We start from the raw sequence: 7629 nt of genomic DNA on the forward strand, positions 1-7629 counted from the left end.
CTGGCCTATTCCTGGGCCTCTACTATACAGACATTGCCAACAGTAACAAATTGCTCTGAGTTATGTGCCATAGTTTAGTGATGTGGACAAGTTATTTATTAGAGACAGAGCTCGGACACTAGCAAAGGGAGAAAGCGGGAGTCAAAAATCCAACGGAAGTGAAGCTGCATTGCCTAGAAGGTGCCCTGTGCAAATGACGTTCCGTTTCCCTCGTCTTCTGAATCGTACAATATTCCATCTAAAAGTGAACCGTGTGCAACATGTTAAAAGCAAACAACAAAAAATAAAGGAAACTCCTCTTCCAAGGGCTGTGGTTAAAGGGCAAAGTTAGTCTAATGTTGGACTCGACTGCACTTCCAGAGGTGATGGATCACTGCTTGATTGTTTCTTAAATCGCACAGCTTCTTAGCTATAAACACAGACTCTGATACTGATTGCAGAACTAAAGGATATCTTTAAAGTTTAATAGGTATGATAAAAATAAACAACACCTTTCCATAAATTTAAAGGAGGTTCCTGTTGACCAGATCCTCTGTTGCTGTAAACTGGCATAGCTCCACTGAAGTCAATGGAGCTCTGATGAGCTATGCCAGCTGAGGAGCTAGCCCTGTGTATTTATTTGGATACATGTGCTTGAAAGAAGAAAATACTTCTTCAATACAGTGAGTCTATAAAGTGATTTTTTTTGGGGTAGGAGGGGATTATTTATAGTTCTCCTCTTTCACTGTGACATGTTAACATGCAAAAGCAATGTCAATTGCTAGCCAGCCAAGTAACATGCACTGTCATTCATGTCATTCCATTAAAATTTGCCTAAGCAAGGTCTAATAGGCCTTGCTCATTGTTTTGTATTGAAAACCATCACTCGTACTATTTTCGTACTATTTTATCAGTCTGGAATAGAACTGTGCACATAATTGATTTTTCCATTCATCCTGAACTAAAACTGATCTTTAATAATAATAATAATAATAATTAATAATTAATTGGTGAATTGAAAAAGTTGGAAAAATGTTTTTGGGTTCAACTAAATGTTTTGGACATTTTTAACCTTTTTAGTCAAAGCAAAGAAAATGAAGGATCTAGATTCACAAAACAGAGGTGGTATTTGTTGGTTGGTGCATCTCTTATGCTTAGTAGTCCTGTGGATAGGATACCATGCGGGAGGGGGGAAGCTCAGTTTCAGGCCCTGCTCCAATAAATATTTAAGTATTTATACAATATGGAACAGGAGATATTGATGTCAACAACTTAACCTAGAAGAATAACCTATAGACTTGTGATGAGGACACTCACTAGCAATGGGCAGACCTGGATTCAAGCTGAAAGTGGGGATTTTGACCTGGATCTCCCTCTTAAGTTATTGGCTCTAAGGGGGGGCACCTCAGCTTCTGAATAGTGCCTAAGTCCCCTTGTGAGTCTAGCTAAAAAAAAAAATTGGTGTTTCATTCTGATGTCAAAACAAAATTTTTTATTTTTTCATTTTGTCTTAAACAATTCAGCCAAATCAACACACGTTCACAAAATGTTTCAGTCTACCTGAATCTGCATCTTGCAGCAAAAAGGGTTTCATCTGAAAAACTTCGACCAGTTGTAATCTGGACATGTCACAGCTGATTTTGTCAACATTTTTCAAAATGTTGAATTGCTTATATTTTTTTCTTTGCCCCCTCTTTCTTTTTTTCCTTTGTTCCTTTTTGCTATTGAATGTAATAAAATGAATGCTGTCTAGGTTTCCCCCAGTTTTTTTCTTTCTTTCTTTCTTCCTTTCCTTTCCTTTCCTTTCCTTTCCTTTCCTTTCCTTTCCTTTCCTTTTTTTGGGGGGAGGGGGGAAGTTACAGAGTGGCAAAAGGAAAAATGAAACAGTCAGACAGACATTGACAATTTGTTTAACTCTGCGGCAAAAAGGGGAAGATGGGAGAAAAATGAAATTTCAAAATGTTTTACAAGAATTAAAAAAAATGGTTCCCCTGAACCCTGCAAAACAGAAACAACTTTGAAATATCAGAGTTCTGTGACACTGTGTTTCTATTTTTCTATTCACTCTTAACAGTGGATGGATGCTCATTCAGAGCCTCCCCTGTGAGCCTATGGTGAACAGTTTAGGGGACACAGGGAGATTTCATTCAAATAGGATGGACATTGAATATATTCTTCAAAAAAACAACAAGAAGGCCAGCCTTCCCGCTGAACCACAAAAGGCCAATTAACCTTGGGATGAAATAAAGGAATTTAATTTTTTCTTCATTCTTACCACTGACACAGACAACCTTCCTCCCTTATGAGGTAACTTAATATTCACATTATGCTTTATGGGATATCCTTTATTTACCTAATGCTTTCCTGTCCAGTCTTTTTAGGCTATGAATCTTGTATATTTTATATACACAAAGGTGACTTTTCCTTCCTTTAATGACCGTGGCTTATCAGTGTAGGCAACCGATACTGGACTCATAAATATGTCACTCTCAGTTTAGTCACAGCCCTTCTACTTCATAAGAATATTCCCCTCCCCTCCACCCGCTGCATCACCACAGCCAGCTCATCCCCTTGATTTTGTTGAACTCTCCACTGATGGATATAAACGAATCACCAATTTAAACTACCGGCAAAAATCATTGTAATGGGAGCACACAGAGAATATAATACAAGGTTGGTGGAGCCAGTGCCTTCCGATTCCAATTAAATATTTCCTGTAAGTCTGTGCCAATTGTGCATCTTGTAAGAACATTTGAAAGCAGGAGTTTGAACTCCAAGGGACCCTCTTGCCTCAAAACCTGTTTCCTGTTTAACAAGATTTAACAAGTAGAACCAAACATGCGCAATCAGCAACAAAAGTCATTGTGAGCAGCGCTGATGTGCGAAGGTGCAGTGTTTCCTCCCTGCTACATATGCCCACTCTACCGGCTCTGGAGTTGGCTTGGATGATGCAGTCTCCCTAACATCCTATGGTGCAGGTTTCTCATGGATGAGACTCAGGCATTTTTGCTGGTGTAGATGTAAGGAAGCAATGCAAAATTAGTTTCTCTAAATGGGTTAAAGCTTCTTGGCCAGATGACTTCTCCCCACTTCTTAAATGCTTTTATGTTCTTGATTTATTTATCTATCTGGTATCATTCCCTGGAAAGCTGTGTGAAATTTAGTAAAAGATCATTTTCACAAAATATCCTGTAGAGTACATTTAATATCTGCTTTCTAAGGCAAGGTAGCTTGTAGTGTTTGCTGTACTTGAGAGTAAGTTTATCCCTTCAACTGGAGACACAGCCTCAGTGTTTAGCAGATTGTGTTGAAATTTGGACATGGTTTCTGACTGGGAAAGGGGAGTAGATTGGGGAGGGGGTGTGAATTAAAGCTCCTCAGTTCAATTAACTTAGGCTAGGCCCTACTTTTTTGCAAGGCTCTGTGGCTACTGCTGCCACCCACCTGGTATACAGATGGTCCATGGTCCTGTAGCTGCTGCTCCTCCTCCCATAGTTGAGCTCTCTGTGCCTCTCTCCTTCCCCTTGCCCCTAAAAGGAGCGGGCAGAGGCCTCTGAAGGAGGGAGCCTGGCTGTCCAAGAGCCAATGGTTATTTCTGAAGAGGGAAGGGTTGAGGGACCAGCTGGGGAATGCTTCATTTTTCAGAGAAGCAGAGCAGTGGAGACAAGAAGGGGAAGCTGGAGGGAACAAGTAGGCTCAGGCTGCAACATGAACAGGTCTGGGAGTGGAACCCAATTTCCACTTCCAAATCCTAGAGGCAGAAATGGTCCATTTCTAAATGGTGAATATGTTTGGATCAGACACTGAGAAGATGGACCCTAGCAACCCCAAAGTTCAAGAATTCCAGTTCAGGTCCCTCTCTAATCAGAGTGAATATTTACTGTGTGGTGAGATTATACATATTATGGTACAGAACACTGAGGAGACATTGCTTGTTCCCCAAGCAGCTTACAATCTATGAAATGATAAGGAATTAATCAAATACATTTTTATAATTGCTGCATGTGTGTTCTATGTATGCATAATGTATGTTATTTAGATTGTAAGCTCTTGAATCTTTCTTTCCATGCATTTATCCAGCACCTAGCACAATGGGACCATCATTTAGGTTACATCCTCTAGGTGCTACTGTAATAATAATAATCCTATTGGTCTAATACCAATGGTAATGAAATTCACATTGCTTTTTCCTCAAAAATGCTTATGTGACCAAGTCTCTAAAATACATTCTACACCTTGTAGCCCTCTAAAATCAACTCTGGTTCCAGAGTTATGTCCATTGATGACCTTTGTCATAACTATTGTGCTAGGGAATTAGGTATGGTGAAGACAGTGTTCTACATGTTCCTATGCCATTCCCTTTGACATCCTCCTTGGTGTCATTGATCATGCCAATGGGGAATTTTCAAGTTCAGGTTTTAAACCGAGGTTTGTTTGTTTGTTTTATTGATATCATGAATTCAGCCATTATGATTGGCTGTTGGAGAAAAAAGAGCTTAAAAATTTGATAAGGGTTCTCGAAAAAAAAGTTTTATCTGGACCACTCCTAGTGTCAGAGCTATCATCAGGTGAGCTAACTAATGGGTCAAACTGGCGTCTTTCTGTAGAGAAGTCCCTCAATTTGCTAAACTTCTAGGTCAAGCCTCTTCAGCCAACACAATCTACCACTATTTGATGACTACTGTGTTGTTACCACTTCTGATAGGTTTTGGGAAATAGAAAGCAGGGTAATGAGCACTCAAATTCTATAGTCCTGCCATCTGGGAAAACATCAGAAAATCTTCACTCAGTTTTTAGACCCAGTAAATTATCTATAATATAGTTATGACTTATTCTTGGTGGGACTCTCAATTTCAGATAAGTTCTAGAGCTGTAATTCTGAACTCAGTAGACGAAGTGAGATTTTGCTGGACTGCCTGCTGTTGTTAGTAGCAGTAGTATTGTGGTAGCATCTACCAGATACAATCGGGATTGGGTCACTGTTGTGCTAAGCACTTTACCCATGTATCATTATAAATGACACTCTTTGCCCCAAAGAACTTCCAGTCTCACTAGATTCTTCAGGATGATGGTATTATTGGGAATTAGTACAACCCCTATCACAACAGACAATACTGATCCTATTTTTGTATATTAAGAAACTTGACCCCATGTTTTAAACCTTCCTCATAAAAATACATTATTCTGACAAAGTGGAAATCCTGCAATATCTCTGGTTTTTGACTGAAGAATCAGTGTGTATATGACTTTCCTGATAAATCAGGTATCTTTGACTGACTGTGGTCTGCCTAGCTTAATTGATAAACACAGAAATGTCTTCTCTTTTATGATTCAATCTGCTCATATTTGCCACATTCCAATCTCATATTTTTCTTATTTCATATTACCTGGGACATATCATTGTAATTTATGTAAACTGAAAGAAAATTGCTACAAAATTTAAACAATAAAAAAGATGACAGCTGATATCACCAGGCACTGTTGTTGTGAGAACAGATTCCTGAAAGCCTATAAATATCCTCTGTATACTGCCAGTCATGGAAAACATAGAAGACGGCCGCCCTGCTGGAATAGATTATTTACATTACCTCACATCTGTCATCAGTCCAGAGTATTCTTTGTGTGTGCATGCAGCATGAGATTAGAGAGGCTGCTTCCAGAAGAAAGAAACAGACAAGATTTGTGGCAGCATTTATTTAGGTGGTTGACTAGTCAATAGCACTAGTGTTTGGTTTGTCAGCAGGTCCAGTTAACTCACTATAACTTGGGCCTTTTCTTGATGCACTTGTTAGCTTGCCATGTTGTAGTTTGGGCTCCTCACTAAGCAAAATTGTGGGCAGCTAACATGGCTTCAAAATGTATTAGCCTGCATCTTAACAGGGCTTTTCAATCATGTTGAGCTAACTTGGTGTAGCTCAACTTGGCTAATAACTTGGCTAATGTAAATGCACCCTTTTTGCCCATCAAGGCAAGGCTTGAAGTTTGGAAAACCTACACTGCCAAGCAACTGTTTACATAGCATCTCTGGGAACTGCTACAAAAATGTGAAAGCACAGATCCCAAACCTGCTGCCACGGAAGTTAACAGCAAAACTCTAATTCGCTTGAATGAGGTAAGGCTTAGTCTCGTTGGCCAAGATTTTCAAAATTGACTAACTATCTTGGATGTCTCAAGTTTTGCAGTGCTCAACTGAAGACAACTTAAGAAACGTAATTTTCAGAAAGTGTTGAACACCTAAAGTTGCCTTAAGTTGAGTACCCAAAAATTGAGGCACCAGAAACCACTAGTCCCTTTTGAAACTCTTGGCCATTTAAGATGCTCTGAGGCCTACAGGCACTGATGCCAAAATTTTCAAACCTCTGTGCCTAAAGTTAGGCTCCTGAATCCATATTTAGCCACCGAAATAAAAGTGGTCTAATTTTCAGAGCATGTGCAGCTTCCATTGGCTCTGACCATGGCTTAAAAGTGACATTCTGGCTTCCAGTTCGTTAGTAATGATGCAGGTTCACAGTTTAATATTGTATAACTAACAGCAAACAGCATAAGTTCCTTTAGGGGAGGGGGTCTTTTCTTCAGTCAGTGTGCGTGCGTAACTTTCCTTAGCCACTGAAGGGAGGAGAAGCTAAGGGATCTAAAGAGATCTACTGCATTTTTAATTCAAGACAAAGAACTTCCTCCCCTCTCCCTACATACACAAACATCAGAATGGTATCTGGCTCCAGATGAGAGAGTAGATGAACTTGAGCTAGCAATCTGGGAATATTCTGGGCTCAGGTGAGATGACCTGGATAGAAATGGGAGAGGGAGAAGGTTTCCTCTTAGGCAGGGTGGATGTGGAGGTGTGTTTACCACATTGGCTCTGACTTTTAACATCAAAAGCTGAGACCTGACAGGAAGAGAGAGAGAGATTTTTTTTGCTTACCAGCCTGTGAAAAGGAGAATTTGTTTAATTCTAAACTGTTTGCTTTATCATCCTACAATGAGACCAAAATGACATTTCCAACCTGGACTTTGTGCACTGTTTTGTTGACTTCCGCAGAGCTGGCTAATTATTTGACCCATCATGGCATAGTATAGTCCCCTGATTTGACATGCTTACACAGAGTGCTATGAAAGCGTTGGGAAAAAAACACAAGAAGGCAAATTTGAGAATTCATAATCTTAAATTCTTCTAGTGGAGGGGATAATTCAAATAAAAAGTTTGGAGGAGACTTGTGGAGTCCCACATGGTATGGGAGTTATATGAACAAGTGAAATTTTGTTTTTCTAATAATTTAATATTTGAATGATAAAAAGACAGATCATGAAACTATAGATGTTTATGATTATTATTTATCATTTACAATACAGTAGCATATAGAGGTTATAGTTGAAATTGGGACCCATTCATGCTGAGAACTGTACAGAAATAGCCCTTACAATTTCAATAGACAAGACAGACAAAGACAAGAAGAAAGGACGTATTATACCCATTTCACAGAAGAGAAACTGAGGCAAAGAGCATAATGTGACTTACTTAAGTCTGCACAGGATGCCTGGGACAGAGCTGGGAATTAAAATCAGAAATTCTGAGTCTGAATCCAGCTATTTAAAATTAAGTTAGACCTTTATAGCTATTCAACATTATACTTTACTTTTTAAAAAACAAGC

Source organism: Chelonoidis abingdonii, chromosome 2 (genome assembly GCF_003597395.2).
Source record: "Chelonoidis abingdonii isolate Lonesome George chromosome 2, CheloAbing_2.0, whole genome shotgun sequence".
Lineage (NCBI taxonomy): Eukaryota > Metazoa > Chordata > Testudines > Testudinidae > Chelonoidis > Chelonoidis abingdonii.